Source organism: Heptranchias perlo, chromosome 17 (genome assembly GCF_035084215.1).
Source record: "Heptranchias perlo isolate sHepPer1 chromosome 17, sHepPer1.hap1, whole genome shotgun sequence".
NCBI lineage: Eukaryota > Metazoa > Chordata > Chondrichthyes > Hexanchiformes > Hexanchidae > Heptranchias > Heptranchias perlo.
The window spans coordinates 52777467-52794286 of NC_090341.1; the positions used below are offsets into that span (position 1 = coordinate 52777467).

The 16820-nt window shown below is 61.5% G+C and overlaps 1 protein-coding gene across 4 annotated transcripts in view; it reads left to right on the plus strand.

Moving 5' to 3' along the window:
* The first annotated feature begins 805 nt into the window (after nt 1–805).
* The window catches only part of LOC137334312 (DDB1- and CUL4-associated factor 1-like), a 124888-nt gene continuing 108873 nt past the window's right edge, over nt 806–16820 (plus strand). For all 4 annotated transcript variants that reach the window (XM_067999001.1, XM_067999002.1, XM_067999003.1 and 1 more), the window contains exon 1: nt 806–889. The gene's annotated coding sequence lies outside the window, so the exon portion shown is untranslated. The remainder of the gene's footprint in view (nt 890–16820) is intronic.

The following is a 16820-nucleotide window of genomic DNA, read 5'->3' on the forward strand; positions in this document are numbered from 1 at the left end:
ATGGTGCTCATCGAATGGTGGAACAGGCTCGAAGGGCTAAATGACCGATTCCTGTTCTTAAGTTCTTATGTTCCACCAATAGCAATGTGATATTGACCAGATACTCTGTATTTTAATGATGTTAGTTGTGGGATAAATATTGGCCAGGACGTCGGGGAGAATTCCACTACACTTCTTCGAATGGTAACGTGGGATCTTTTACTTGGACCTGAGAGGGCAGACGGTGCCTTGGTTTAATGATGTGGAGATGCCGGTGATGGACTGGGGTTGACAATTGTAAACAATTTTACAACACCAAGTTATAGTCCAGCAATTTTATTTTAAATTCACAAGCTTTCGGAGATTTTCTCCTTCCTCAGGCAAATGTTTCAAGATCTTGAAACATTTGCCTGAGGAAGGAGAAAATCTCCGAAAGCTTGTGAATTTAAAATAAAATTGCTGGACTATAACTTGGTGTTGTAAAATTGTTTACAATTGGTTTAATGTCGCATCTGAAAGACGGCGTCTCTGACAGTGAAGCACTCCCTCAGTACTGCACTGAAGTACCCTTTTTATACAATCAATGTAGACTATGGAATAATGCAGCTTCTAATTGTAAGTGTAAATACGATCCTAGCAGAACACAGCCTTCACTCCATGGAACAGCACTGGCTGCACTTCAACCTTCACAATTTCCCAATGGGAACATGGTGGAGTCTAATGCACATGCGCAGTAATGGCTAAACTCCTGGACTACAACTCCCAGAATACTCAGGGCGCCGTACGTAAGTACGCGCTTACGTCATGGTGCGTGCCGCCATTACTCGTCGTGTGGGAGCGCGGCGCGGAGCGGAGCGGCCGGGGCCCGAGTCTGAGACCGACACCGAGCGCAACGCCGCCGGCGAGCGAGGTAAGCAAAAGGCCGCACGGAGACCGGGAGCAGCAGAGCTCCCGGACTGGGATACGCCGAGGCCACAGTGCCCGCAGGGCGGCCGCGAGAGCCGGACGGCAGCTCCCGCACAGCGGGAAAGGGAGCGAGGCCTGGCGGGGACAGGGGGAGGTGGTAAACACAGCCCCGGCCAACACGTGGCCCACACCGCGGGCCGAGGGGCTTGTGGATCACTGAGTCAGGCGGGGACAGAGGGCGAGAGGGGACGGGCTCCATGAGGAGTGAACCCGATGGGGGCCGGGAGATGGGGAATAGAAACTGGGGGAGGAGGAGGAGCCTGTGGAGGGAGAGGGAGAGGGGAGGAGGAGGAGCGTGTGGAGGGAGAGAGGAGGAGGAGCGTGTGGAGGGAGAGGGGAGGAGGAGGAGCCTGGGGAGGAGGAGGAGCCTGTGGAGGGAGAGAGGAGGAGGAGCGTGTGGAGGGAGAGGGGAGGAGGAGGAGGAGCCTGTGGAGGGAGAGGGGAGGAGGAGGAGCCTGTGGAGGGAGAGGGGAGGAGGAGGAGGAGGAGCCTGTAGAGGGGAGGAGGAGGAGCCTGTGGAGGGAGAGGGGAGGAGGAGGAGTGTGTGGAGGGAGAGAGGAGGAGGAGCCTGTGGAGGGAGAGGGGAGGAGGAGGAGCCTGTGGAGGGAGAGGGGAGGAGGAGGAGCCTGTGGAGGGAGAGGGGAGGAGGAGGAGTGTGTGGAGGGAGAGAGGAGGAGGAGCCTGTGGAGGGAGGAGGAGGAGGAGCCTGTGGAGGGAGGAGGAGGAGGAGCCTGTGGAGGGAGAGGGGAGGAGGAGGAGCCTGTGGAGGGAGAGGGGAGGAGGAGGAGCCTGTGGAGGGAGAGGGGAGGAGGAGGAGCCTGTGGAGGGAGAGGGGGGAGGAGGAGCCTGTGGAGGGAGAGGGGAGGAGGAGGAGCCTGTGGAGGGAGAGGGGAGGAGGAGGAGCCTGTGGAGGGAGAGAGGAGGAGGAGCCTGTGGAGGGAGGAGGAGGAGGAGCCTGTGGAGGGAGAGGGGAGGAGGAGGAGCCTGTGGAGGGAGAGGGGAGGAGGAGGAGCCTGTGGAGGGAGAGGGGAGGAGGAGGAGCCTGTGGAGGGAGAGAGGAGGAGGAGGAGCGTGTGGAGGGAGAGAGGAGGAGGAGGAGCGTGTGGAGGGAGAGGGGAGGAGGAGCGTGTGGAGGGAGAGGAGGAGGAGGAGGAGCGTGTGGAGGGAGAGGGGAGGAGGAGCGTGTGGAGGGAGAGAGGAGGAGGAGGAGGAGCCTGTGGAGGGAGAGAGGAGGAGGAGGAGCCTGTGGAGGGGGGGAGAGAGAGAGAGAGAGGAGGAGGAGCCTGGAGGGAGAGAGGAGGAGGAGGAGCCTGTGGAGGGAGGGAGGGAGGGAGAGAGAGGAGGAGGAGCCTGGAGGGAGAGAGGAGGAGGAGGAGCCTGTGGAGGGAGGGAGGGAGGGAGAGAGGAGGAGGTGGAGCCTGTGGAGGGAGGGAGAGAGGAGGAGAAGGAGCCTGGAGGGGGGGGGGGAGAGAGAGAGAGAGAGCGAGAGGAAGGAGGAGACTGTGGAGGGAGGGTGAGAGAGAGAGAGAGAGGAGGAGACTGTGGAGGGAGGGTGAGAGAGAGAGAGAGAGGAGGAGCCTGTGGAGGGAGGGAGAGAGGAGGAGCAAGAGCCTGTGGCGGGAGAGAGGAGGAGGAGCCTGTGGAGGGAGGGAGAGAGGAGGAGGAGCCTGTGGAGGGAGGGAGAGAGGAGGAGGAGCCTGTGGAGGGAGGGAGAGAGGAGGAGGAGCCTGTGGAGGGAGGGAGAGAGGAGGAGGAGCCTGGAGGGAGAGAGGAGGAGGAGGAGCCTGTGGAGGGAGAGAGGAGGAGGAGCCTGTGGAGGGGGAGAGGAGGAGGAGGATGAGGAGGAGCCTGTGGAGGGGGAGAGGAGGAGGAGCCTGTGGAGGGGGAGAGGAGGAGGAGCCTGTGGAGGGGGAGAGGAGGAGGAGACTGTGTGGAGGGAGAGAGGAGGAGACTGTGTGGAGGGAGAGAGGAGGAGACTGTGTGGAGGGAGAGAGGAGGAGACTGTGTGGAGGGAGAGAGGAGGAGACTGTGTGGAGGGAGAGAGGAGGAGACTGTGTGGAGGGAGAGAGGAGGAGACTGTGTGGAGGGAGAGAGGAGGAGACTGTGTGGAGGGAGAGAGGAGGAGACTGTGTGGAGGGAGAGAGGAGGAGACTGTGTGGAGGGAGAGAGGAGGAGACTGTGTGGAGGGAGAGAGGAGGAGACTGTGTGGAGGGAGAGAGGAGGAGACTGTGTGGAGGGAGAGAGGAGGAGGAGACTGTGTGGAGGGAGAGAGGAGGAGGAGACTGTGTGGAGGGAGAGAGGAGGAGGAGACTGTGTGGAGGGAGAGAGGAGGAGGAGACTGCGTGGAGGGAGAGAGGAGGAGACGACTGCGTGGAGGGAGAGAGGAGGAGACGACTGCGTGGAGGGAGAGAGGAGGAGACGACTGCGTGGAGGGAGAGAGGAGGAGACGACTGCGTGGAGGGAGAGAGGAGGAGACGACTGCGTGGAGGGAGAGAGGAGGAGACGACTGCGTGGAGGGAGAGAGGAGGAGGAGGAGGAGACTGCGTGGAGGGAGAGAGGAGGAGGAGGAGGAGGAGACTGCGTGGAGGGAGAGAGGAGGAGGAGGAGGAGACTGCGTGGAGGGAGGGAGAGAGGAGGAGGAGACTGCGTGGAGGGAGAGAGGAGGAGGAGACTGCGTGGAGGGAAAGAGGAGGAGGAGGAGACCGTGGAGGGAGAGAGGAGGAGGAGGAGACTGCGTGGAGGGAGAGAGGAGGAGGAGGAGACTGCGTGGAGGGAGAGGAGGAGGAGGAGGAGACTGCGTGGAGGGAGAGGAGGAGGAGGAGGAGGAGACTGCGTGGAGGTAGAGGAGGAGGAGACTGCGTGGAGGGAGAGGAGGAGGAGGAGACTGCGTGGAGGGAGAGGAGGAGGAGGAGACTGCGTGGAGGGAGAGAGGAGGAGGAGGAGACTGCGTGGAGGGAGGGAGGAGGAGGAGGAGGAGACTGTGTGGAGGGAGAGAGGAGGAGACTGTGTGGAGGGAGAGAGGAGGAAACGACTGCGTGGAGGGAGAGAGGAGGAGACGACTGCGTGGAGGGAGAGAGGAGGAGGAGGAGGAGGAGGAGGAGACTGCGTGGAGGGAGAGAGGAGGAGGAGGAGGAGGAGGAGGAGACTGCGTGGAGGGAGGGAGAGAGGAGGAGGAGACTGCGTGGAGGGAGGGAGAGAGGAGGAGGAGACTGCGTGGAGGGAGAGAGGAGGAGGAGACTGCGTGGAGGGAGAGAGGAGGAGGAGACTGCGTGGAGGGAGAGAGGAGGAGGAGGAGGAGGAGACCGTGGAGGGAGAGAGGAGGAGGAGGAGACTGCGTGGAGGGAGAGAGGAGGAGGAGGAGGAGACTGCGTGGAGGGAGAGAGGAGGAGGAGGAGGAGACTGCGTGGAGGGAGAGAGGAGGAGGAGGAGACTGCGTGGAGGGAGAGGAGGAGGAGGAGGAGACTGCGTGGAGGGAGAGGAGGAGGAGGAGGAGGAGGAGACTGCGTGGAGGTAGAGGAGGAGGAGGAGGAGACTGCGTGGAGGGAGAGGAGGAGGAGGAGACTGCGTGGAGGGAGAGGAGGAGGAGGAGACTGCGTGGAGGGAGAGAGGAGGAGGAGGAGGAGACTGCGTGGAGGGAGGGAGGAGGAGGAGGAGGAGACTGTGTGGAGGGAGAGAGGAGGAGACTGTGTGGAGGGAGAGAGGAGGAGACTGTGTGGAGGGAGAGAGGAGGAGACTGTGTGGAGGGAGAGAGGAGGAGACTGTGTGGAGGGAGAGAGGAGGAGACTGTGTGGAGGGAGAGAGGAGGAGACTGTGTGGAGGGAGAGAGGAGGAGACTGTGTGGAGGGAGAGAGGAGGAGACTGTGTGGAGGGAGAGAGGAGGAGACTGTGTGGAGGGAGAGAGGAGGAGACTGTGTGGAGGGAGAGAGGAGGAGACGACTGCGTGGAGGGAGAGAGGAGGAGACGACTGCGTGGAGGGAGAGAGGAGGAGGAGACTGCGTGGAGGGAGAGAGGAGGAGGAGGAGGAGACTGCGTGGAGGGAGAGAGGAGGAGGAGGAGGAGACTGCGTGGAGGGAGGGAGAGAGGAGGAGGAGACTGCGTGGAGGGAGAGAGGAGGAGGAGACTGCGTGGAGGGAGAGAGGAGGAGGAGGAGACTGCGTGGAGGGAGAGAGGAGGAGACGACTGCGTGGAGGGAGAGAGGAGGAGGAGACTGCGTGGAGGGAGAGAGGAGGAGGAGGAGGAGGAGACTGCGTGGAGGGAGGGAGAGAGGAGGAGGAGGAGACTGCGTGGAGGGAGAGAGGAGGAGGAGACTGCGTGGAGGGAGAGAGGAGGAGGAGGAGACCGTGGAGGGAGAGAGGAGGAGGAGGAGACTGCGTGGAGGGAGAGAGGAGGAGGAGGAGGAGACTGCGTGGAGGGAGAGAGGAGGAGGAGGAGGAGGAGACTGCGTGGAGGGAGAGAGGAGGAGGAGGAGACTGCGTGGAGGGAGAGGAGGAGGAGGAGGAGACTGCGTGGAGGGAGAGGAGGAGGAGGAGGAGGAGACTGCGTGGAGGTAGAGGAGGAGGAGGAGGAGGAGACTGCGTGGAGGGAGAGGAGGAGGAGGAGGAGGAGACTGCGTGGAGGGAGAGGAGGAGGAGGAGACTGCGTGGAGGGAGAGAGGAGGAGGAGGAGGAGACTGCGTGGAGGGAGGGAGGAGGAGGAGGAGACTGTGTGGAGGGAGAGAGGAGGAGACTGTGTGGAGGGAGAGAGGAGGAGACTGTGGAGGGAGAGAGGAGGAGACTGTGTGGAGGGAGAGAGGAGGAGACTGTGTGGAGGGAGAGAGGAGGAGACTGTGTGGGGGGAGAGAGGAGGAGACTGTGTGGAGGGAGAGAGGAGGAGACTGTGTGGAGGGAGAGAGGAGGAGACTGTGTGGAGGGAGAGAGGAGGAGACTGTGTGGAGGGAGAGAGGAGGAGACTGTGTGGAGGGAGAGAGGAGGAGACTGTGTGGAGGGAGAGAGGAGGAGACTGTGTGGAGGGAGAGAGGAGGAGACTGTGTGGAGGGAGAGAGGAGGAGACTGTGTGGAGGGAGAGAGGAGGAGACTGTGTGGAGGGAGAGAGGAGGAGACTGTGTGGAGGGAGAGAGGAGGAGACTGTGTGGAGGGAGAGAGGAGGAGACTGTGTGGAGGGAGAGAGGAGGAGACTGCGTGGAGGGAGAGAGGAGGAGACTGCGTGGAGGGAGAGAGGAGACGACTGCGTGGAGGGAGAGAGGAGGAGACTGCGTGGAGGGAGAGAGGAGGAGACTGCGTGGAGGGAGAGAGGAGGAGACTGCGTGGAGGGAGAGAGGAGGAGACTGCGTGGAGGGAGAGAGGAGGAGGAGCCTGTGGAGGGGGAGAGGAGGAGGAGACTGTGTGGAGGGAGAGAGGAGGAGACTGTGTGGAGGGAGAGAGGAGGAGACTGTGTGGAGGGAGAGAGGAGGAGACTGTGTGGAGGGAGAGAGGAGGAGACTGTGTGGAGGGAGAGAGGAGGAGACTGTGTGGAGGGAGAGAGGAGGAGACTGTGTGGAGGGAGAGAGGAGGAGACTGTGTGGAGGGAGAGAGGAGGAGACTGCGTGGAGGGAGAGAGGAGACGACTGCGTGGAGGGAGAGAGGAGGAGACGACTGCGTGGAGGGAGAGAGGAGGAGACGACTGCGTGGAGGGAGAGAGGAGGAGACGACTGCGTGGAGGGAGAGAGGAGGAGACGACTGCGTGGAGGGAGAGAGGAGGAGACGACTGCGTGGAGGGAGAGAGGAGGAGACGACTGCGTGGAGGGAGAGAGGAGGAGACGACTGCGTGGAGGGAGAGAGGAGGAGACGACTGCGTGGAGGGAGAGAGGAGGAGACGACTGCGTGGAGGGAGAGAGGAGGAGACGACTGCGTGGAGGGAGAGAGGAGGAGGAGGAGGAGGAGGAGACTGCGTGGAGGGAGAGAGGAGGAGGAGGAGGAGACTGCGTGGAGGGAGGGAGAGAGGAGGAGGAGACTGCGTGGAGGGAGAGAGGAGGAGGAGACTGCGTGGAGGGAGAGAGGAGGAGGAGGAGACTGCGTGGAGGGAGAGAGGAGGAGGAGGAGACCGTGGAGGGAGAGAGGAGGAGGAGGAGACTGCGTGGAGGGAGAGAGGAGGAGGAGGAGGAGGAGACTGCGTGGAGGGAGAGAGGAGGAGGAGGAGGAGGAGGAGACTGCGTGGAGGTAGAGGAGGAGGAGGAGGAGGAGACTGCGTGGAGGGAGAGGAGGAGGAGGAGGAGACTGCGTGGAGGGAGAGGAGGAGGAGGAGGAGGAGGAGACTGCGTGGAGGTAGAGGAGGAGGAGGAGGAGACTGCGTGGAGGGAGAGGAGGAGGAGGAGGAGGAGACTGCGTGGAGGGAGAGGAGGAGGAGGAGACTGCGTGGAGGGAGAGAGGAGGAGGAGACTGCGTGGAGGGAGGGAGGGAGAGAGGAGGAGGAGACTGCGTGGAGGGAGAAAGGAGGAGGAGACTGCGTGGAGGGAGAGAGGAGGAGGAGACTGCGTGGAGGGAGAGAGGAGGAGGAGACTGCGTGGAGGGAGAGAGGAGGAGGAGGAGACTGCGTGGAGGGAGAGAGGAGGAGGAGGAGGAGACTGCGTGGAGGGAGAGAGGAGGAGGAGGAGGAGGAGACTGCGTGGAGGGAGAGAGGAGGAGGAGGAGGAGGAGACTGCGTGGAGGGAGAGGAGGAGGAGGAGGAGACTGCGTGGAGGGAGAGAGGAGGAGGAGGAGGAGGAGGAGACTGCGTGGAGGGAGAGAGGAGGAGGAGGAGGAGACTGCGTGGAGGGAGAGAGGAGGAGGAGACTGCGTGGAGGGAGAGAGGAGGAGGAAGACACTGCGTGGAGGGAGAGAGGAGGAGGAGGAGGAGGAGACTGCGTGGAGGGAGAGAGGAGGAGGAGACGACTGCGTGGAGGGAGAGAGGAGGAGGAGGAGACTGCGTAGAGGGAGGGAGAGAGGAGGAGGAGGAGACTGCGTGGAGGGAGAGAGGAGGAGGAGGAGACTGCGTGGAGGGAGAGAGGAGGAGGAGGAGGAGACTGCGTGGAGGGAGAGAGGAGGAGGAGGAGACTGCGTGGAGGGAGAGAGGAGGAGGAGGAGACTGCGTGGAGGGAGAGAGGAGGAGGAGGAGACTGCGTGGAGGGAGAGAGGAGGAGGAGGAGGAGACTGCGTGGAGGGAGAGAGGTGGAGGAGACTGCGTGGAGGGAGAGAGAGAGGAGGAGGAGACTGCGTGGAGGGAGAGAGGAGGAGGAGGAGGAGACTGCGTGCAGGGAGAGAGGTGGAGGAGACTGCGTGGAGGGAGAGAGAGAGGAGGAGGAGGAGACTGCGTGGAGGGAGAGAGGAGGAGGAGGAGACTGCGTGGAGGGAGAGAGGAGGAGGAGGAGACTGCGTGGAGGGGGAGAGGAGTACGAGGAGACTGCGTGGAGGGGGAGGGGAGGAGGAGCCCGTGGAGGGGGAGGGGAGGAGGAGCCTTTAGAAGGAGAGAGGGAGGATCAGACTGTTGAGGGGGAGGAGCCTGTGGAGGGAGGGAGGGAGAGAGGAGGGGGATCCTGTGGAGGGAGGGAGGGAGGGGAGGGGGATCCTGTGGAGGGAGGGAGGGAGGGGAGTGGGATCCTGTGGAGGGAGGGAGGGAGGGGAGGGGGAGCCTGTGGAGGGAGGGAGGGAGGGGAGGGGGAGCCTGTGGAGGGAGGGAGGGGAGGGGGAGCCTGTGGAGGGAGGGAGGGGGGGGAGGGGGAGCCTGTGGAGGGAGGGAGGGGGCGGAGGGGGAGCCTGTGGAGGGAGGGAGGGGGGGGAGGGGGAGCCTGTGGAGGGAGGGAGGGGGAGCCTGTGGAGGGAGGGTCGGGGGAGCCTGTGGAGGGAGGGGAGGGGGAGCCTGTGGAGGGAGGGGAGGGGGAGCCTGTGGAGGCGGGGAGGGGGAGCCTGTGGAGGGAGGGGGGGGAGGGGGAGCCTGTGGAGGGGGGGGAGGGGGAGCCTGTGGAGGGAGGGAGGGGAGGGGGAGCCTGTGGAGGGAGGGAGGGGAGGGGGAGCCTGTGGAGGGAGGGAGGGGAGGGGGAGCCTGTGGAGGGAGGGAGGGGAGGGGGAGCCTGTGGAGGGAGGGAGGGAGGGGGAGCCTGTGGAGGGAGGGAGGGAGGGGAGGGGGAGCCTGTGGAGGGAGGGAGGGAGGGGAGGGGGAGCCTGTGGAGGGAGGGAGGGAGGGGAGGGGGAGCCTGTGGAGGGAGGGAGGGAGGGGAGGGGGAGCCTGTGGAGGGAGGGAGGGAGGGGAGGGGAGCCTGTGGAGGGAGGGAGGGGAGGGGAGCCTGTGGAGGGAGGGAGGGAGGGGAGGGGGAGCCTGTGGAGGGAGGGAGGGGAGGGGGAGCCTGTGGAGGGAGGGAGGGGAGGGGGAGCCTGTGGAGGGAGGGAGGGGAGGGGGAGCCTGTGGAGGGAGGGAGGGGAGGGGGAGCCTGTGGAGGGAGGGAGGGGAGGGGGAGCCTGTGGAGGGAGGGAGGGAGGGGAGGGGGACCCTGTGGAGGGAGGGAGGGGAGGGGGAGCCTGTGGAGGGAGGGAGGGGAGGGGGAGCCTGGGGAGGGGAAGCCTGTGGAGGGAGGGAGGGCAGGGGGAGCCTGTGGAGGGAGGGGAGGGGGAGCCTGTGGAGGGAGGGAGGGGGAGCCTGTGGAGGGAGGGAGGGGGAGCCTGTGGAGGGAGGGAGGGGGAGCCTGTGGAGGGAGGGGGAGCCTGTTGAGGGAGGGAGAGAGGGAGGGAGGGGGAGCCTGTGGAGGGAGGGGAGGGGGAGCCTGTGGAGGGAGGGGAGGGGGATGAGGAGCCTGTGGAGGGAGGGGAGGGGAGGGGGAGCCTGTGGAGGGGGGGGAGGGGGAGCCTGTGGAGGGAGGGGGAGGGGGAGCCTGTGGAGGGAGGGGGAGGGGGAGCCTGTGGAGGGAGGGGGAGGGGGAGCCTGTGGAGGGAGGGGGAGCCTGTGGAGGGAGGGGGAGCCTGTGGAGGGAGTGGGAGGGGGAGCCTGTGGAGGGAGGGGGAGGGGGAGCCTGTGGAGGGAGGGGGAGGGGGAGCCTGTGGAGGGAGGGGGAGGGGGAGCCTGTGGAGGGAGGGGGAGGGGGAGCCTGTGGAGGGAGGGGGAGGGGGAGCCTGTGGAGGGAGGGGGAGGGGGAGCCTGTGGAGGGAGGGGGAGGGGGAGCCTGTGGAGGGAGGGGGAGGGGGAGCCTGTGGAGGGAGGGGGAGGGGGAGCCTGTGGAGGGAGGGGGAGCCTGTGGAGGGAGGGGGAGGGGGAGCCTGTGGAGGGAGGGGGAGCCTGTGGAGGGAGGGGGAGGGGGAGCCTGTGGAGGGAGGGGGAGGGGGAGCCTGTGGAGGGAGGGGGAGGGGGAGCCTGTGGAGGGAGGGGGAGGGGGAGCCTGTGGAGGGAGGGGGAGGGGGAGCCTGTGGAGGGAGGGGGAGGGGGAGCCTGTGGAGGGAGGGGGAGGGGGAGCCTGTGGAGGGAGGGGGAGGGGGAGCCTGTGGAGGGAGGGGGAGGGGGAGCCTGTGGAGGGAGGGGGAGGGGGAGCCTGTGGAGGGAGGGGGAGGGGGAGCCTGTGGAGGGAGGGGGAGGGGGAGCCTGTGGAGGGAGGGGGAGGGGGAGCCTGTGGAGGGAGGGGGAGGGGGAGCCTGTGGAGGGAGGGGGAGGGGGAGCCTGTGGAGGGAGGGGGAGGGGGAGCCTGTGGAGGGAGGGGGAGGGGGAGCCTGTGGAGGGAGGGGGAGGGGGAGCCTGTGGAGGGAGGGGGAGGGGGAGCCTGTGGAGGGAGGGGGAGGGGGAGCCTGTGGAGGGAGGGGGAGGGGGAGCCTGTGGAGGGAGGGGGAGGGGGAGCCTGTGGAGGGAGGGGGAGGGGGAGCCTGTGGAGGGAGGGGGAGGGGGAGCCTGTGGAGGGAGGGGGAGGGGGAGCCTGTGGAGGGAGGGGGAGGGGGAGCCTGTGGTGGGAGGGGGAGCCTGTGGAGGGAGGGGGAGCCTGTGGAGGGAGGGGGAGCCTGTGGAGGGAGGGGGAGCCTGTGGAGGGAGGGGGAGCCTGTGGAGGGAGGGGGAGCCTGTGGAGGGAGGGGGAGCCTGTGGAGGGAGGGGGAGCCTGTGGAGGGAGGGGGAGCCTGTGGAGGGAGGGGGAGCCTGTGGAGGGAGGGGGAGCCTGTGGAGGGAGGGGGAGCCTGTGGAGGGAGGGGGAGCCTGTGGAGGGAGGGGGAGCCTGTGGAGGGAGGGGGAGCCTGTGGAGGGAGGGGGAGGGGGAGCCTGTGGAGGGAGGGGGAGGGGGAGCCTGTGGAGGGAGGGGGAGGGGGAGCCTGTGGAGGGAGGGGGAGGGGGAGCCTGTGGAGGGAGGGGGAGGGGGAGCCTGTGGAGGGAGGGGGAGGGGGAGCCTGTGGGGGGAGGGGGAGCCTGTGGAGGGAGGGGGAGCCTGTGGAGGGAGGGGGAGGGGGAGCCTGTGGAGGGAGGGGGAGGGGGAGCCTGTGGAGGGAGGGGGAGGGGGAGCCTGTGGAGGGAGGGGGAAGGGGAGCCTGTGGAGGGAGGGGGAGGGGGAGCCTGTGGAGGGAGGGGGAGCCTGTGGAGGGAGGGGGAGCCTGTGGAGGGAGGGGGAGGGGGAGCCTGTGGAGGGAGGGGGAGGGGGAGCCTGTGGAGGGAGGGGGAGGGGGAGCCTGTGGAGGGAGGGGGAGGGGGAGCCTGTGGAGGGAGGGGGAGGGGGAGCCTGTGGAGGGAGGGGGAGGGGGAGCCTGTGGAGGGAGGGGGAGGGGGAGCCTGTGGAGGGAGGGGGAAGGGGAGCCTGTGGAGGGAGGGGGAGGGGGAACCTGTGGAGGGAGGGGGAGCCTGTGGAGGGAGGGGGAGCCTGTGGAGGGAGGGGAGGGGGAGCCTGTGGAGGGAGGGGAGGGGGAGCCTGTGGAGGGAGGGGGATGAGGAGCCTGTGGAGGGAGGGGAGGGGAAGCCTGTGGAGGGAGGGGGAGGGGGAGCCTGTGGAGGGTGGGGAGGGGGAGCCTGTGGAGGGTGGGGAGGGGGAGCCTGTGGAGGGAGGGGAGGGGGAGCCTGTGGAGGGAGGGGAGGGGGAGCCTGTGGAGGGAGGGGAGGGGGAGCCTGTGGAGGGAGGGGAGGGGGAGCCTGTGGAGGGAGGGGAGGGGGAGCCTGTGGAGGGAGGGGAGGGGGAGCCTGTGGAGGGAGGGGGAGCCTGTGGAGGGAGGGGAGGGGGAGCCTGTGGAGGGAGGGGAGGGGGAGCCTGTGGAGGGAGGGGAGGGGGAGCCTGTGGAGGGAGGGTGGTGTGGGGGAGCCTGTGGAGGGAGGGTGGGGAGGGGAGGGGGATCCTGTGGAGGGAGGGTGGGGAGGGGGAGCCTGTGGAGGGAGGGAGGGGAGGAGGAGGAGGAGCTTGTGGAGGGAGGGAGGGGGAGCCTGTGGAGGGAGGGTGGGGACGGGGGAGCCTGTGGAGGGAGGGAGGGGAGGGGGAGCCTGTGGAGGGAGGGAGGGGAGGGGGAGGAGGAGCTTGCGGAGGGAGGGTGGGGAGGGGAAGCCTGTGGAGGGAGGGAGGGAGGGGAGGGGGAGCCTGTGGAGGGAGGGAGCGGAGGAGGAGCCTGTGGAGGGAGTGGGGTGAAGAGAACGGGACCCTGTGGAGCATGAGGAGTGGGAGGGGGTGTCGGAGGTGCCTGCGGAGAGTGAGGAGGAGACATGAGAAAGAGGAGGGACATGTGAAGCGGCTTTTGGGGGGTCGGGGGATTGAGGTTGGAAGAATAGAAAAACTGAATTTTTTTAAATGGTGAGAAACTATTAAATGTTGGTGTTCAGGGGGATTTGGGTGTCCTTGTACACGAAACACAGAAAGTTAACATGCAGATACAGCAAACAATTAGGAAGGCAAATTGTATGTTGGCCTTTATTGCAAGCGGCTTAGAGTACAAGAGTAAGGAGGTCTTGCTGCAATTGTTCACGGCTTTGGTAAGTCCATACCTGGAGTACTGCGTACAGTTTTGGTCTCCTTACGTAAGGAAGGATGTACTTGCCTTAGAGGTGGTACAACGAAGGTTCACTAGATTAATTCCTGATGAGAGGGTTGTCCTGTGAGGAAACATTGAGTAGAATGGACCGATATTCTCTGGAGTTTAGGAGAATGAGGTGATCCCATTGAAACATGTAAGATTCTGAGGGGGCTTGACAGGGTAGATGCCGAGTGGTTGTTTCCTCTGTCTAGAACTAGGGGGCATGATCGCAGGACAAGGGGTCGGCCATTGAAGACTGAGATGAGGAGGAATTTCTTCACTCAGAGGGTTGTGAATCTTTGGAATTCTCTACCCTAGAGGGCTGTGGATGCCGAGTCATTGAATATATTCAAGGCTGAGATCGATAGATTTTTGGACTCTTAGGGGAATCAAGGGATATGGGGATCGGGCAGGAAAGTGGAGTTGAGGTGGAAGGTCAGCCATGATCTGATTGAATGGCGGAGCAGGCTCAAAGGGCCTTTTGGCCTACACCTGCTCCTATTTCTTATGTTGGGGACAGACCCTAAAGGGATGAGAAAGTACTAACCCCAGGGGAATGGGGAGGAAAGAGAAGAAGAGTTGGAGAGAGGTGGCAGATCTCAGTGGAATAGGGAATGAATGGGACTTGTTTGAGGATAGGAAGAATGCAGGGAAACAGCCCCTGGATGGACAGTCCTTTGTTGAACCTTTGTTCATGGGGACAGATCGACCCACTAGCAGCAGCGTGGGGGCCCTGAATGACTCCCTCTCACGTACGGACCTATTTCAACCAAGGAACAGGGAAAGCCGATCCAAAAGTGGATAACCTGAGCACTGCTTAACTGCTGGTTTAATGATGCTGTGCTGTAGTGAACTGTAGCGGTACGTGGAACCGCTATCCCTGTTTGACAGACAAGGCTTCATCACCTCCCCATACTGACTGGCAGTATTGCATGGAATCCACTTGAATAGCCCATGTTGTGCATAATTAGGCCAAACCGAACTTCATGGAGCAGGAGATTCCAAGGATGCTGTTAATGTTGCACCCAAACTCTTTTTTGCATTTTACGATGCAAAGACTGTTGTAAGTGTTTTTTATTTAAGGCAACATGTTCTTTCCAAGGTTTTGTGGCTAAGTAAACCCAATTAAGCCATTTTTCTGATTTTGGCCAGTGTGTTCTTCACTTGATCTGAAAAAGTACTAATTTGTTCACTGGTGTCTTCGCCTGTTTTTTTTAACCCAAATTCAAGGGGGAAACCCCAAATGCTACGTTTAGTGCACTCGTGCTGTTAATTGATATGGCATGCAAGATGAATCATCTGCCATCTGTGTCCCCTTGAGAGGCTGTGGTAGTGACAGGCTTTTATCTGACTTTTAATATTGTCTAGTGCTGAGCTCAGAGTTCAGGGAATGTCCCATTGTCACTTGATTAGAGGGGGACTGAACAGCAAAGTTGTGCTTGTCCCCCTTGATTCAGCCTCTGCAGTGCAAGTGACAATCAGGCTTACCCTGAGCTAGGGACTAAACAACATCCTCTCCCTCTCTGACACTCACTCACGCGCGTGCGCTCCCCGTGTGTCTGTGTGTGTCTGTGTCTCTGGTGGGATTTACAATGGTGCTGCTTTCATGTGCCTTTCTTTGGCGGGGGAGTTGAAACGCGGAGAGCCCCATGGTGGATTGCTGGAAATGAGCCAATTGGTGTGCTGTACCAGGTGACAAATGGCACTTATGTCCCAGATTGCTTACTTTTAGTCTGCACAGTAGCTTCGAGCAAGCTTAGTGAAATATACCATGCATATAAAGTGAAAGGGAGTTGGCGCAAATACGAGCTGCACCAGCAACATCGGATTGGCAGCCAGTGTCTACGGCATTCGGTCTTTTGTCTCAATCGAGGGCTAGCAGGGAGCGGGCTGCTGCTTGTTGAACCATCTTGTGAACGGAGAAATTCTTGCTGTGAGCGTTGCTCTTGTTTATTTCCAACGGACGCTGGCAGTGATATGTTCTGTGTGCACAGGCCATGCCCTGTGATGTGTGTGAGCTTTGGCTTGACAGCAATTAAAAATAACGCTGCTGAGGTTAGCTTGTTGTAACTCAGCAGTGCTGGTAATAAGGTGCAGGGGCTGAGCTAGCTCTGCACCTCTGATGTTCAGTATCTGTGCTATGCCGTGTGTCTGGTTCATAAAGATAATTTGCTTCCCCCCCCCCCCCCCCCCATCTCCTCTCCAAACAGGATAAAGGGTGTGAGTAGCTGATCTGTGCAGACCAGAAGTGTTTCAAGGTTTGATCCCCAGTTTTTGCTACATTAGCTGATCTCAGCTGGGGTGGTGGTAGGGGAGAGTAAATCAGCCAGCCTTCCAGCTCCTGACTCTTGCTGGAAGTATGTGTATGTGTCAGGTAACGGCTGTGATGCCCGCACAGTCGAATACTCTATTAACAATGCCTAAGCTCCCACTTGGGGCACATATAACTGCATCCCATCTGTGTCATCAGGGGGAGGGGGGGAAATTGGAATAAGCAGAAGGATTTTGTCTGTTTGGTCTCAGAATGGCTGCTCAGGGTTGTTTTAAAAAAAACTTAGTGCCCAGCTCTGCTGTGTAATGGGTTGGGGCATAGCCTCCACATTAGAAGGGGTGAAAGGCAGTTTAGATTTAACTACTTTATGCAAAGGGGGACTGCACAGGAAGGCAGGAGAGGCTGAATATCAGCAAATTTAAGAGAGAAGAGCATTTGTTAGTGGGTTTGAGAAGTGTCGTATGATATTTCCTAGACACTGGGGCTGGCCAGACTGACTATATTGGACTTTTCTGGTCCTGTATATTTTTATGTTCCTGTAAAATGTGCATCTGACCCAGATCCGTGAAAATCTGCATGTGGTGGTTTCATTTGGCTAACTCAGAGCTTTCTGTGCTTTGAAGGTGTTCACAGGTAGTTTTTACCAGAAATACCATGGGGGAGGGGGCATTGACTGCTCTGCTCTGCTCAGCTCAGCTCCCTTTGACCTGTGATCCCTGACCAGCAGTAACACTGCTATAAAAGTTGCACACGTGACTTCTGTGCTGGGAGATCACTTGCACCGGTTGATAAGCTGTGCTCCTTAGACTTCCAGATAATATATATAACTGAATGAAAGTTCGGCTGATTATGCATTGGGTTTTCTGCAGCGTGTTTGTGTGAAAGCAAAATCTGTACTTTCCAGCTGCTCTCCCTGTTGCGGATCATTTTGAACAAGGACATGCTAGCCAGCCTGTTACTGTCCCATACTTGGTACGGGGAAATGAAGTTGGGATGCTGGTGGATGAAAATGTACTTAACGTTTGCTGGCTCCGCTTGCACTGAAGTTAGCAGTGCTTGCAGGACGGCAGGGTTGCGTCTGTACTCGGAGTGGGGGCTGGTGAAAATCAGCTATGCAGGTTATGTTAACTCTGAATGTTGGTAAGCAGTTTAACTCCAAGCGGGGCAGAGAAGCTTTGTTATAATAGTGACTGCAATGTTGGACTTGGTAAGAAAGCATTTTCTGTACAAACAAAAAGTGCATTTAATCTTCAACCAGCAGAGCGACTGGTGGAATCTCCATATGATGTACTACCAGGGTCCCTGGAATTCACTGGCACCTCAAGTCCCCAAATTTGGGCAACAATCACAACTAAACTCTACAGTGAGTCAGGGACACCATCACAACAACTACTTGCATTTATATAGTACCCTTGATGTAGAAAAACATCCCACGGCACTTCAGAGGGGTATTAAAAAGGACGTTGAGCCAAATATTCAGCCTGGTTCTCACTATATTATCAACCTGACATCTATCATACGCCCCCTTTTTCTGCTTCATCCTCAGAGCCCCCCTCAGTGTTGACTACACCCCCCAACTTGCTGTCATCCCCAAATTTTAAAATTGTACTTCCGATTCCCAAGTCTACATGTTTATGTAAATGGTG